Below are 16,080 nucleotides of genomic sequence, written 5' to 3' on the forward strand. Positions count from 1 at the left end.
CCCCTTCCATAGTTAGTTGTATTCACAGGAGAATGTTCCTGGAAGTTTTGGGCAGATAGGAAATGAAGCTGTTCTGTGTACATGTGCATATGTGCATGCCCTACACACACGGACAGAATGTGGGATGGGGAGTGGGGGGATCAACAGCACAGGAGATAAAGAAAAGATGTCAAATGAATGTCACTTATGCAGGGAGGTAGGAGATGGTGTAAGTGACCACCAAAATAAATGTTGACAGAAATTGAGTGAATGCGGGAAAGGGGTAAATGGAAAGAAATCTACTGGCGTGTTCAGATAGAGTGGTAAATTAGTGGTGGTGAGTGCTGATGTACAGTAGGATGGTAGGAAAATCAGGAAGGCACTAATAGTTTTGAAAACTAGGGATTAGTTTTTCACTCCTAAATGTGTATGTTGACTGTACTTGAATTTCACTTCCATAATGTAATTACTGGCCAGTCTTTTCTGTTTGTAATTTGTAGTTTTCTCAAATGAATTTCCTTTTGATACATTTGAAGGTATACTTATACTTTATTTCTCAACATTTGGAGCTTTTACATTTCCAGCCTGACGTCTACTGGCAAACTGGTATATACTTCTTGTATTCTGGTTGTGAATTCCACAATATGTCTTAATTCATTCTGCGTTATTAACTTCAAATACTATTAAGGAGAAAATGTGTTGACACACAGTTGTAAAAACCCAAATGGTTCTGAATAGATTTTGGAAAGATGTTTGACTATCAATTTTACAGGTTCAGGATAGATATTAAGAATAGTGACAGAGGGACAGGTCTGAGTGATGTTGACAGTGGAGAGGAGATGAGAGGGAGGGGAGGGGAGGGGAGAGGAGAGGAGAGGAGAGGAGAGGAGAGGAGAGGAGAGGAGAGGAGAGGAGAGGAGAGGAGGGATGCCATTGACGAGGGTGTTGCACTGAGAGATCAGTGAAGTGTTCTGCATCTTGTATGAAGCATTTTTCCTAATATTGGCATACATAGCTGTACTTTGTTTAACATAAATTTGTAACTGACGATAGGATAGTATGTTTATCTGAGCAGAATTGTGACTCAGAGTTGCTCACTAATGGAAGAATTAATTTTAGTACAGAATGGTATGTATATAAGTAACATGCAAACAAAAGATGTATAAAACCTATATGGAGCTGCAGTAGCTTTGGCTTAATGCTCAATACACCAGCCTTATAGGCATGTAAATAGTGCTATATAGTGATAATATCTCTAGAAAATAAACTTTTAAGCTGCAGATATTCCCACTAAATGTGTGCAAGGACAGGGATGCATTCAGTAGGGTGATGTTATCCGACAAGAGATGGACATTTGTTTGGTCACCAGTTTGCTGTGACAACCAGACCCTCTTCCAGTACACTTAAGGTTTTGCTGAAGTCTTTGCATACAGAATTTCACCCTAGTTTAATCAAAACAGGACTCCAATGCCTTATCTCCAAACGCAGCCAATACTCCTTGCAGAGCTGCCAACCAGTTATGAAGCATCATCTCCTTTATCTTGAATATACACCAAGACCTGGCCCAAAGGGACCACATTTGCTGCCAGGTATTTGACAATGTTTCTCCATCTTTTCTGAAATGTTGCTGTGTTATCCATATCACAGTATTTGGTAAAAATGGCATAGTGCAAAACTTGAAGCTCCTGTGTCATGTATTTTTAACTGTGCAACTGGTTTTGGTCAGAGACAATTTTCCAGTACAATTTTTTGTTGATAGCACAGGGAACATACCCCTTGTTCTGTCAACCTGCACTAGTCACTATGCTTGACCTACATCTGCATGTACATAGATACTTTGCAAGCCACCGTATAACGTAGTGTAGGGTATTACTACTAGTTATTTCCTTTCCTGTTCCATTCGCAAATAAAGCAAGGGAAAACAACTGTCTGTATGGCTCCACATGAACCTTAATTTCTCGCATCTTATCGTCATGATCGTTTCACACAGTGTATGTTGGCTGCAGTAGGATTGTTCGACAGTTGACCTAAAATATGGGTTCTCTAAATTTTCTCAATGGTGATCCTCGAGTAGAACGTTGCCTTCCCTCCATGGATTCCCATTTGAGTTCCCAAATCATCTCTGTAACACCTACATGTTGTTCGAACCCACCGGTAACAAATCTAGCAGTCTGCCTCTGAATTGCTTCTATGTCTTCCTTTAATCTGACCTTATCCATACCACAGGGTGCGGCGCAGGAACCAGTGCTATCAAAAGTGCGAGATTTTAACGTGTTTTTTAAGATTAGTTTAGTAGCGATCATGCAGTGGGCAAGAGAGGAGCGCGCGTTCGCAGTTGTGACCTACTTTTTGAATGGACCTATGGCCATCAGAACTCAGCGTGCATTCAGGAAACAGTTCAACATCGTGCCTGCAGGTCATGTTCCTCATGGTAAATCAATTGTTATGTGGGTAGACACCTTTATGGATTACTTTTGAATGCATTATGGGAACAGCAGTGATCAATGTCTTATAAATAATTACTATTAAAAACAGTCTTGATCACGATTTATTTAACAAGGTGACCGGTTTCGACCACTACTGTGGTCATCTTCAGACCATTGAGTAGGAACCTCTTTCTGTTGGAGAATTCTCCAACAGAAAGAGGTTCCTACTCAATGGTCTGAAGATGACCAAGTAATGGTCGAAACCGGTCACCTTGTTAAATAAATCGTGATCAAGACTGTTTTTAATAGTAATTACCTTTATGGATACTGGAAGTGTGCAGAAAAAGAAATCAGGACCTTCAAGAACCATCAGAACGCCTGAAAACATTGAAAGGGTAAGGATGTCGATTTTGAATTCCCCCAAGCGATCTGCACACACACACACACACACACACTTGCAGCTGCCCTCACAATTTCTGAATGTACATTGAGACAAATTCTTCATGAAGAGTTGAAATTTGATCCGTATAAGCTGTCAGTGGTGCACACACTTAATCCATGTGATTTTGTTTCACGAAAAAATGTGTGTGAAGCCTTGATCGATGAGCTGCCTCAGGACACCTTAGTGTTCTTTAGCGACAAGGCACATACCAGGTGATCAAAAAGTCAGTATAAATTTGAAAACTGAATAAATCACGGAATAATGTAGATAGAGAGGTACAAATTGACACATATGCTTGGAATGACATGGGGTTTTATTAGAACCACAAAAATACAAATGTTGTGAACAGCACTGTAAAGCATGTCCGGAGTTATGGTGAGGCATTGGTGTCGGATGTTGTCTTTCAGCATCCCTAGAGATGTCGGTCGATCATGATACTCTTGCGACTTCAGGTGACCCCAAAGCCAATAATCCCACAGACTGAGGTCTGGGGACCTGGGAGGCCAAGCATGACGGAAGTGGCGCCTGAGCACACGATCATCACCAAACGAAGCTCGCCAGAGATCTTCCACGCGTCTAGCAATACCCTTTTTTGTTCTATTGAAACCCCATGTCATTCCAAGCATGTGTGTCAATTTCTACCTCTCTATCTACATTATTCCGTGGTTTATTAATTTTTTTGAGATCACCCGGTATGTAGTATTGGAGTGGCACAAACCCCCGAGAACTTCATGAGCAGCCCTTGCATGCAGAACGTGTGACTGTTTGATGTGCACTATCTAAAGTTGGTATTATTGGCCCATGGTTTTTTGAAGAGAATGATAAGGCAGTGATGGTCACTTCTGATCATTATGTTTAGGTGATTGAATAGTTTTTTTCTTCCAGAACTTGAAGAAACGGATGTGGGTGATATTTGGTTCAAACAAGATGGTCCCACAGCTCACAAGGCACAAACATCGATGACCATGTTGTGTGAACACTCCCCGATCGTCTCATCTTTTTGAGGGACAATCTCCAGTGGCCAGCATGCTTGCCTGATTTAGTGCCATGCGATTTTTTTCTTAGGGGGCTATCTCAAATCCTTGGTGTGTACCAATCATCCGCAGACCCTGGCTGTGCTATGGAACAATATTTGTGTTGCTATTGCCAACATCAGCATGGGAGAAAGTGGACCAAAACTTGTGATTTTGACTCTCCAAATGCATTGAGCAGAATGGAGACCACCTTCAAGGTATCATTTTCAAAACTTAATGGAACAAAACTTTGTAAAGGAAAAGAGAGTTAAATTGATATGTCTAATACTCTCTAATTTATGATTTTTTTAAAATAAGGAAGATCCCACACTGCACCCTTTACTTTATGGATTTGTTTTTCCTACTCATATGCAGTAACTTAAATTTTTCCACATTTAGAACTAGCTGCCATTCATCACACCAACTGGAAATTTTATGTAAGTCATCTTGTATCCTTCTACAGCAACTCAACTTTGACATCATACCATACACCGCAGTGTAATCAGCAAACAACCACAGATTGTTGCCCGCCATGTCCACCAAACTATTTATGTATATAGAAAACAACAGTGGTCCAATCACACTTCCCTGGGGCACCCCAGATGATACTCTAGTCTCTGATGAAGACTTGCTGTTGAAGACAATATACTGTGTTCCATAACTTAAAAAGTCTTTGAACCACTCGCATGTCTGGAATCTATTCCATCTGCTCGTACCTTCTTCGACAGCCTGCAGTGGGGCACCATGTTAAGTGCTTTCTGGAAATCTAGAAATTTCGAATCTGCCTGTTGCTCATCATCCGTATTTCACAGTACGTCATGTGAAAAATGAACAAGCTGAGTTTCACATGAGTGACAAAAATTTTCTCGAGGCTGAGAAGCTTATTATATTTGAACTAAGAATATATCCAAGGATTCTGCCAGTGTTAGGAATATTGGACTGTAATTTTGCAGGTCTGATCTTTTACTCTTCTTATATACAGAAGTCACATACACTTTTTTCCAGTTGCGTGGGACTTTGCGCTTGGCAAGAGATTCATGATAAATGCATGCTAGGTAAGAGTACTCTTTGTAAAACAGAAATGGCATTCCATCTGGACCTGATGATTTATTTGCTTTCATATCTTCCAGTTGTTTCTCTGCACCAGGGATACTTGTTACTATGTAGTCCATATGGGAGTCTGTCTGGTGCTCAAATGACAGTAAGTTTGTATGTTTCTCCTGCGTGAACAATTTCTTGAATGTGAAATTTAAAACTTCCTCTTTGTTCTTGTTATCTTCAATTGCCACACTTGACTGGTCAACAAGGAAGTGGATAGAAGCTATTGGCCCGCTTTGTGATTTTATATGGGACCATAATTTTCCCAGGTTTCCTGTCAGGTATGCTAAGGTATGAAGGTGGTAGTAGTTTTATGCTTCGCACACAGATCTTTTCACAGACGCACTAATTTCTCTAATCGTTGCTTGTTGTCATTTGTGGATTTTCTTTTGAACCGAGAGTGTGACAACCTCTGCTCCCTCAGTATTTCCCGTATTTTTTTATTAATCCATGGTGGATCTTTTCTATCCTTGATCCACATACTAGGTGCACAACTCTCCAGACTAAGATTTGGAATATGCTTAAACTTTCCCCGCAATTCCTCTTCGTCCATCTGACTGGAACTAAGTGAGATGCTAACAACTGCTTATCTGCTGTTTCTAGCAGAAACTCTCTTCTGCCTTCTTGACCGATTTTTTAATTTTCCTAACAATAGTTGCTACAGTGGAATCATGATTGCTGTTGTGGATAAGGACCCAATGTATTTTTAGCTACAAGGCCTGTGATATTTCCATTCATGTGGGCTGACGAACCAGCTGCTCAATACAGTTTTCAGAAACACATTCAAAAGTACTTCGCACAATGGTCTGTCAGTACCACCTGCGGTGGATCCATAGACATCTCAGTCTATACTAGGTAGGTTAAAATTGCCTCCGACTAGTATTGCATCATCTGGGTATTATGCGCAACTGACTAGACCTTCTTTGAATGACTTTACAACTGTCACAGTAGAATTGGTGGCCAGGAAAAACATTCAACAATTAACTTGGATTCAACTACACCTGTTATACAAGACCACATATCTTCACTGTCACGCCCAACTTTGACCTCAGTAGAGACAATATTTTTCTCACCTGCAATGAATACTACTACTCCTGTGGCATCTGATCCGTTTTGTCGGTATACAATCTACGATTCGCTAAATATCTCGGGGCTTTCCACCTACGGTTTCAGCCAGTGTTTGGTCCCAAGAATAATTTGAGCACGATAACTTTCCTGGAGGGCAGTAAATTTGAGAACTTTGTTACGAATACTTAGAAAATTTACTGATTAAATTTTGATAGTGGAAGTGTCTTTAGTCTGAACATGGTCTGACTTCCTTTGTTTCGTATTTATGTGTGAGTGTTCATCAGAGTACCTCAAACTACCACCTAGCATAAAAAAAAACACCCCTGTGCACTCCACAAGTACTCTGCTACCAGAGTAGCTGCTTCCTTTGTGTAGTGCACTACTGACCTATTAAGGAAAGTCCTACAAATCCCCACTCGATAATGCAGATCTAGAAGTCTGCAGCCAAGACTGTCACAGTCGACGAAGCCTTTGGTTGAAACCCTCCATTGGGCTTCAAACCAAAGGACCCGGATCAACTCTGGGAACATTACTAAAAATTGTGAGTTCTGTTTGTGCTGTACATCCAAGGCCAGCAGCCTTTGCCTCCTGCCAGCTGCCTGTATGAACTGAGGGTTGTCTCCGAACCCATGCAACAGACGTCATTGGTGCCAACATGATCCACAGCTTGCAGACAACTGCACCGTGCATGCTCAATAGCCACAGGCGGATCCATATCTGCACTCGTATGAGACCCTCTGGTGGACATACCGAGTGCATGGGCTTTCTTTCCAGCCCTGAATGCTAAGGGGCTCCATAATGCACCTAGTTTTAGAGCTCCCAGTAACTAGTAAACCCCTCCCCCCTGTGTGCCTGCTGATCAGTGGCCACAGGCCCACCCGCAGAGTGAATGGGTGAGTATAGACAGCCTGTCTTCACATCGGCTCTCCATCTGGAGCGACATTGTTGCATATCACTGACCACTTACCCTGCTGTGATGGTGGATCCACTGTGTTGGGTACACTAGGAGATACCTTTGCAGCAGAGCCCGTGGGCAAAACAAGCTACATCTGAGGTGTCCCATGTGACGTGCCAGATTCTCCGCCATCCCTGCTCATCGAGGCAGCATCCTGAAGGTGACAGACTGTAGCCAAAACTGCATTCAGCTGTTCAGAACTACGGCCAGCTCCTCTTGCATCCGCACACAGCATGCAGACGTCCTACCCATCCTATCAACTCTTAACTGGAGATGTAAACTGTAAAAGCAGACAGACTCCTACATATGCAACTTACTGCCCTCGTGCTATGTCAGCAATGCTGATGCATTAATGAGCTATGTAGCTGGCTGTTGAAAATAAATGAAAACTGTGCTGTAGACTGAATGAATTTACACTTACAAAATGCGAGATTAAACTCTTAAATAGAAAAACGCACATGAGATTTAAGAAATATACTAGAATGAAAACAGAGGAAAAGATAAACACATAACTTTCCACTCTGTAGATGTGTATCAGCTGAGAACTGGGGCCTGACTGATTGGCTTACTAAAAGGACAGATGCTTGTTTTCATTTCAAAACAAAATAAATGAGCAACTACTTCTCTTTTGTTCACAGTTCATCTGATGCCCCCCCCCCCCCTCCCAAATCTCTTTCCTCCTAGCAAATTGTGGCTCGGTGCTTAGGTGGTGGACACTTTCACAACATTTTCCATACTGAATTGAGGACCTCTGCCTTTCTTAGGCAAGTGCTCTAATGGCTGAGCTATCCAAGCACAACTCACGAGCCACCCTCACAGCTTTACCTCATCTCCTATCTTCCAGACTTCATGGACATTCTCCTGCACACTTTGTTGGACTAACTGGAAGAAAGGATACACCCAGGCTGTGGCTATGCTATGTCTCCACAGTATCCTTTCTTCGAGGAGTGCTATACTTGCAAGTTTCACTGGCGAACCTCTGTGAAGTTTGGAAGGTAGGAGATAAGGTACTGGTGGAAGTAAAGCTGTGCTGACTGACTGCGAGTCATGATTCACTAGCTTAGTAGGTACAGCGTGTGGCCATGAAAAGCAAAGGCCCTGCGTTTGGGTCCTGGTCTGGCACACAGTTTCAGTATGCCAAGAAGTTTCGTATCAGTACACACTCTGCTGCAGAGTGAAAAATTCATTCTGGTAATTTTATCTTTGTTCTCTGTATGTACAGTCTTGACCCTAAATGTTTTAAGATTTTACTGAATTTCTCGGATCCATTGTCGCTTATTCTTTCTAAGATTTCTCATCACAAGTTGTTGTAAACATCTTGTTTCCTTGCAGTCACAAGATGTGAAAGAAATACAGAGGTTTCTTCTTCTTTTGTATGCTGGTGGTTGGATTACTTTCTCAATAGATAGTTTCATTGGGGAGGATATACAAGATTGCTTTGGCCCATTAGTTTTATTTATGCAAGTTCTATCAGTTTTGAGGGAGGGGCAGATAAGTTCATTTTTTAATTTGGAACAGTGTTTCGCAGGCATAAGTGGTCGCTGAGAGAATTACGGTTTTATATTGTTGGATCTTTGCGTCTGTCTGCAAGCATTTCTTGTTATATGTTGATTGTGGTAGAAACTGAACTTTTCTTCTTTTTGTTGTAGCTATCTTTCTTTCCTCTGTGAGTTATGCTTGATGATTTCTCCAAGATAGTCAAACAGTAATTAATTAATGGAAAAGATGATGGGTGTTAAGAGCCAAGCATATGTTGGAAAACCAATTTGGAAAGATCAGAAGCACTTTCAAGCCCATTTTACACCAGCAACTACTTAAAGTGCAAGCACCTTTCATGCTTGCATGTAAATCATCAACCAACCATGACACAAGTGTGTGTATGGCGTCAGTGATCTATAGATTGTGCGGAGTGTGGAGTTCTAAATTTCCGAGTATTCTGCACACTGGCCATGCACAGAGACAAGGAACTCTGGTAGCTATCTACAGAAGCTATAACCTATTCTGGTTGAGCTCATTCCTAATATAGAAAATGATTTTGTGCTTCCATGTATTCTTAATATTTATTATTCTGTTTGCTTTGCTTTCATGGCACATTGAAAATTTACAGACTGGGACTTTTTCCTACTAGTGTTCCCCTACAAGTGATATGAAATACCTGAAAGCAAAAATTATTTACGTTTTACAGAGAAACAACCCATACTACATAAAAATAAGAATGTAAACAGATAAACATGTTTTAATGAAAATTATTTCAACAATGAAAAATTCAGATTTATTTGTTGAGAAAATCAATTTTAGTTGTTACTTGGCACTTAGCTAGAAAACAAGATACAAAAGATTAATCAAAAAGGCGCTGGTTACTACATTCTACATATTGTTCGATGTGTTTGCAAGCACATACTTTCTCGGAACAATTACATGCATATGTTATGAAATATTTGAATTATACTTTTTGTATTCTTTCAGTTCTCAATTCTCAGGAGTGTAGAGAATTTATCTCATGATTGTTGACAAGAACTTCCACTAAAATTTTGCTTTTGTCATTATTAAACTCTGTTGTCATTGCTTGTTCATACGTTTCATTACTGTATTTCAATTTTTCCATAAAAGGGATTGACCCTCGTAACCTCACTTTCACCATTCAGATGCCAAACTACACACTAGACAGCTCTCACAAGACCAGCAATTTTGCTGCAGACGTGTAAACGAAAATGACCACTCAGAACAAGCAAGACTCAGTGCAGGAATAGAATACCAGGGGCATTGCACTTGTCTTGAGCAGTCATCTGAGACAAGAAAGTTGATCATGTAAAAGACACTTCAGATCTTTGCTCAGCATGATTAATTATTGTATAAAAGGAAACTGACTATTCCCCCACCCCCCACCCCCTCCGTGTCAGGTGTCGGCACGCATTCCAGAAGATTGCTCTCAAACTACAAACTGCTTTTACCCAATATTATTTTGGGTATATTCATTTACAGTGTAGATCCAGAAAGTTGACATAATAAATTTAGATGGACAGTTTCTAAGTTGGTGGAAGTAATTTTTTTCAAACTTAATTGACCTTAAAATGCCTGTTTCAATCAGAGACCATAAATTAGCAATTTAACCCATTTATCAGTTTGTGCGAGTGCTTAATATTTGTTTCATTTGATGATGACATTTTATAGTATGTGTTGCCAAAACTGCACTGAAGTGCCAAAGAAACTGGTATAGGCATGCATATTCAAATACACAGAAATATGTAAACAGGCAGAATACATTGCTGTGGTTTGCAGCACCTATATAAGACAATAAGTTTCTGGCGCAGTTGTTAGATCGGTTACTGCTGCTACAATGACGGGTTATCAAGATTTAAGTGAGTTTGAACATGGTGTTTTAATCGGCACATTCGAGGGGACACAGCATCTCTGAGGTATTCATGAGTGTACTGTAAATATCAGGAATCTGGTACAACATCACATGTCAGACATAGCTGCAGCTGGAAAAAGATCCTTCAAGAATGGGACGAATGACAACTGAAGAGAATCATTCAACATGACAGAAGTGCACCCTTCCACAAATTGCTGCAGATTACAATGCTGGTGGGCCATCAATATGTGTCAGCGTGCAAACTATTCAACAAAACATCATCGATATGGGCTTTCGGAGTGGAAGGCCCACTCATGTATCCTCGATGACTGCACGACACAAAGCTTTACGCCTCGCCTGGGTCTGTCAACACTGACTTTGGACTGCCTGATCGGACGAGTATCGTTTGAAATTGTATCGAGCAGATGGATGTGTACTGGTATGGAGACAACTTCATGAATCCATGGATCCTGCGTGTCAGCAGGGGACTATTGAAGCTGGTGGAGGCTCTGTAATAGCGTGGGGCATGAGCAGTTGGAGTGATATGGGACCCCTGATACATCTAGATACGACTCTGACAGGTGACATGTACGTAAGCATCCTGTCTGATCACCTGCATCCATTTATGTCCATTGTGCATTCCGACAGACTTGGGCAATTCCAGTGGATAATGCGACACCCCACACATCCAGAATTGCTACACAGTGGCTCCAGGAACACTTTTCTGAGTTTAAACACTTCCGCGGGCCACCAAACTCCCAAGACATGAACATTATTTAGCATATCTTGGATGCCACGCTGTTCAGATGAGATCTCCACTCCGTCATACTCTTGTGGATTTATGGGCAGCCCTGCAGAATTCATGGTGTCAGTTCCCTCCAGCACTACTCCAGACATTATTCGAGTCCACGCCACATCATGTTGCGGCACTTCTGCATGCTTGCAGGGGCCCTACACTATATTAGGCAGGTGTACCAGTTTTTTTGTCTCTTCAGTGTATTAAGCTGTGCTGTGTGCAGTGTGCCATAGTGGTAGGGATCACTGGCTGGCATGCTGCAAGACGTCATTTCAATCCCAACTACCAGTAATTATTTGTTATTTAGAATTTATCATTTCTGGAAGGTTCTCAAAATTTATGTTTGTTATGTTTGCATATGCTGGAATATTCAATGTCTATATAAATAGCAGTACTCTCTGTCCAGGAATTCAGTTCCTTTCTGTCTATACATTGGTGTTCATCATAAATGTACTTTCAGTGCTAAGTGTTGCCTTCATAGCTGACTTTGCTTTCAGATTTGGAGTTGTTTGTGGTTACAATGTGACATTGTGTGCTGGAGATGCCAGGTACTTCAAAAAATCTCTGTCACTGTGGTTCCAATGAGGCAGTGTAAGAGCTATTGCCTACATGGACAAGAACCAGAATGCAAACTGTACATCATTCCTAAGTCCCTATATTTAGGAGACTAATGGAGTTCAAGCTGACAGTTAGTCAGCTGCTCATAAAAGTCCGTCAGTGCTTGCCGGGGCGTTATTAAATTGGTGAAAGGATTCAACCAAATCACCAAATACAACATGTGGGATTATGATATGATGCGTTTTTGAAATGTGTACTTTTACTTGGCCAGAAGAGACCAGCAGTGGATCAAGAGCAACAAAGAGAAACTCAATAGTTGTCATTATAAGTTTGAGACCAAAATGAAGAAAACATTTGGTGACATTCAACAGCGAAAGAACAATTGAAGAACAAGGCCCAGTGATATGGGTAAACGACACAATCATACATATAGCATGTTATGGCCCTATGCCACAGTGTGAATCTGAATATTACAGCAGCTGACAAAAGCCCAGTTAGATGGAAGAAGAAACTTTTCTCGTAAAGGATGTTGCAACAACCATGGAATTCATAAAATGGTGCCAGCACATGGAGAAAATGCAACAGAAGAAAAGAGTTGGTTGAAAGAAGTTTGACTGAGACCTGATTGTGGTCTCTATGAAAGTTGTGAAAGCCCATCATCTCATTGCCTGTCTCATACACTAGGTGGTAACAGAAGGCATACAGCAAATTCTGGTAGCCAAAACTGTCAGATCAAGTAAGTCAGAGAGAGCAGCCATGAGTATTGACCACCTATGTCAGGAGGTAATGAAGTATGTTGAGGAAGACGTGTACTGATTTTCAGCACCAATCTGTGCTACCAGTTTCATGCATCAGGAAGAATGGACTGGGCTAACTTGGACTCACGTCACAGCCATCAAATGATAACTCAGCATCTGATCAATACAGGTACAACCAACATCTCCGCGAAGTATAATTCCTTGCAAAAGAACAGACATTTGGAGGATGGAGAGCACACCCCAGTATGTTTCCACTGTGGATGCTCAGGACATTTATGATGCTACAGAGCAAGAAGATGAGTGCTAGACAACTACTGCACTGCCAGACGTCAACCTGTGGGACGAAGCCATACATTGGAAAAAGTTGCTCCTCAAGATGCCATAGCCAGTCCGTGTCACCATGCACACACACCACCCATTCATCTAGCCACAGAATTCAGGAAAAGTAATCAAAGTGACTATCTGTGGAAGTGAGGCCATAACAGATGAAAATTCTCCATGGACGATAGTCACAAAGATGTGTGGAAATCTCATTGACAACATAATTGATGGCCAACCTGTCTGAGAGCGTGTAGACTCAGGGGCTTTCTTTTCTTAATGTCAAATGCTTATCACCACCAGCTAAAAGAAGACTGTTCCAAAGTACGAAAAGAATTTTGTGAAAGCCATAAATGAGAAATACATCCAGCCAAAGAGAATGTGTATTGCAAGACTGACTATCAATGACAGACCACAACTCAATGAAGAGAATGTAATCATAATGTTGTTCTTGGATGGCACTTCCTGTAGCCATCGCAACCAGTAGTAGACTGTAATAGATCAGAGCTCCAGGCTGACGAAAAAGTTCGAATAAGCATATGTAACACAGATTGTTCTGGACAGTTGTTTGTCGTTGAATACATTATCCTGCTGTCGTCAACAAGACAATTCCCTGTTGTAAATGTAGATGATTAGTTAAACTGCGAAACTTTTATCAGTTGCAAAAAGCTACTTAGGCTCGTAAAAGAAAGTCTACTTGCCAGCAAGTAATGTAAGCATTGCAGGTGGCCAAGGAGAACTTTGGATCACTAATTCTCATGGGCAGCCACAACTCATCTCTAAAGGTATGTGTATAGGGGCACCTAAAACCAATCAAGAAAGGGCAGCTTAATACCACTGATGAAGAAATGTGGTGCTATCGGTACAGACCTCATGTGGATGGAAGCTGCTGTTGAAACTACCAACTGGGTTTGACAGAGAAACAACATTGCTGAGTGTTCTGGACCAATTTCCAAATGCTTTTGAATCTGGTTTGAAGAAAAGGTATGCCAAATGGCCCAAGAAAAACACTCTGACAACACTGGGAATTATCCACTAATAAGTCAGCACTCATATAGATGTTGTCAGCTAAATGACGACTAATCTTGGAGGAAGTGGAGTAGGTGCTCCAAGATTCCAACATTGAAACTTTAGAGCTCTCTTTTTCATCTCTGTGATCCTCGTAAAGGAGGAGGACGGCACTCGGCATTTCTTTGCCATCTACCAATGACTGAATAAAATCACCAAAAAAGATGTCTACTCATTGCTGCATATTGATGACACCCCAGATTGCTTGAGTGGAGGAAAGTATTTCTCAACAATGGACTTGGAGGTAGGTTACTGGCAAATTGAAGTTAACAAGATTGTCTAGGAAATGACTGTCTTCATAACTACTGTGAGCCTCTGGGTGTTTAAAGTTATACTGTTTGGACTGTGTAATGCTCCAGCCCCCTTTGAGTGTATGATAGACAATCTGCTTCAGCATCTTCATGAAGTATATGTCTTCGCTGCCTGGACAACATTGTCTGCTCCTCACGCCTTCCACGAAGACATTTGAAGAATCTATGTAAGCATAAGCCACATGACAACTATGTTGAAGTGTGTTTATGCTGCAAGCCTCCACCTCAATCTGAAAAAATATCTCTTTGTCACCCAAACCATTTGCCATTGTTATGAATCAACTCTCTCTCTGTGCTGGCTGACTAGCTTGTAGGATCTGTTGGGTCGACTGGCGAGATGGGCACTGAGACTTCAGGTGTACGACATCACAGTGTCATTCAAAAACAGATACAAACGCATTGACACTGATTTTCTTCGAAGGAATCCTGTGGTGAAACACAACAGTGTGGACAAGTTGACAAAATCTCAGTCATCACTGCACATAATAACATTGCTGCTGAACAGGGGGAAGATTCAGCATTGGTGAAAACAACAGAAGCCTTGAAGATGGAGGAACCAAGCCCATCCAGAAGATAAAGATTGTGTGCTACACCCATGCCAATTCCTCACCACCATAATTGCAGGCATGTCAGTTCCCCACCACCATAATTGCAAGTATGCCAGTAAACTTCTTCCCCCATCTCAGTATGGCTGTGCGAGAAGTGGGTTTATTTGAATAGTTACTAAAGTGCTACTTTATGTTGTATCATATCTTTTGTCGCTTGTTGAATGCCACATATGAAGTCACGGATTATGTCTCTTTGTCAAGAAAACGAAAATGCAGAGAGACATTGTCCATGCCCTCTGTATGAAGCCCTGCTATGGTCCTGAGGTGCAGACTGACAATTCAAGCTTCTTGTTAAAGAAAACTGAAGATTTGTTTGATGCTCTCAGAGCTTCGACAAGAGGGGCTACCTTGATGGTCATCATAGTAAACAGGGTGTGGTGTCATGACCAGAACACAAGGCTCCGTCATTTCTGCTGTACAAAGGGCTATTGACAAGATCTAGACCCAGGGTGCTGTAGTCAGCTCCATTGAGAACATCTGAAACAGGAGAGGGTAGGGTGGCAAACTTTCTTAAAAGAAAATTAGGGAGATACTTATATCCCCGACAAAAAATGAGGGAGATTAAGAGCACGGTGAGATTTCACCAAAAATGAAGCAATATTCCTAAAAGATAACTATTTAATTACAGATTGCAAATACTTACACATATTTTGCAACAGATTTTGCCTCAGACAGTAGTTTTATATAATTTTTTAGCAAATTCGAAGAATTCACTGCATGAATACGGAAAATTCATGGCAACTTGCTGTTCAGATTTGATTAGGTTTGTACAACTTCTGTTCTTTACATCTGTCCACTTATTATTCACAAGAGAAAATACTCTCTGAGTGTGAACATTAATTTCTGGTATACTCGTGACATAACCTACCAGTTTACTCAAGTTTTCAAAATTCACATTATTTGATTTCAAAGTTGTTAAAACTTTTATCCATTTCTGGCTAATACTACCCTCTAAAAAGAGCACATTTAATTGCATCATTAGAACTACAAAATTCCTCATATAATTTATCTTCATTCACGCAATCCAGCTTGACACATTTATAAACTTCATGTTTGTCATTGAATATTAATTCCCTTTTTAGACATAGTGAGTTTCAACATTTTAAACTATCATCAGATTTGTTAACTAAGTGAAAATTTAAAGAATCATAGACTTTAATGAAGTTGTTCTCACTAATAGAATTCAGATTTGAATCAAGAACAGTGGCCAACAATTAATGAGTACCACTATAAAAAAAATCTATCCCTTTCTCTGTCTTAACTTTACTGATTAGTAACTGTACAGCTTCATGAGATTTCATGGTACTAAGATCAGAATTCTCCAAATACT

General features: G+C 40.8%; 1 protein-coding gene across 1 annotated transcript in view; it reads left to right on the forward strand.

The window, feature by feature from the left end:
* The window catches only part of LOC126259262 (mucin-12), a 310,106-nt gene that overhangs the window by 75,758 nt on the left and 218,268 nt on the right, over positions 1 to 16,080 (forward strand). The gene's annotated exons all lie outside the window — the stretch shown is intronic.

Source organism: Schistocerca nitens, chromosome 5, assembly GCF_023898315.1.
Source record: "Schistocerca nitens isolate TAMUIC-IGC-003100 chromosome 5, iqSchNite1.1, whole genome shotgun sequence".
NCBI classification, from domain to species: Eukaryota; Metazoa; Arthropoda; class Insecta; order Orthoptera; family Acrididae; genus Schistocerca; species Schistocerca nitens.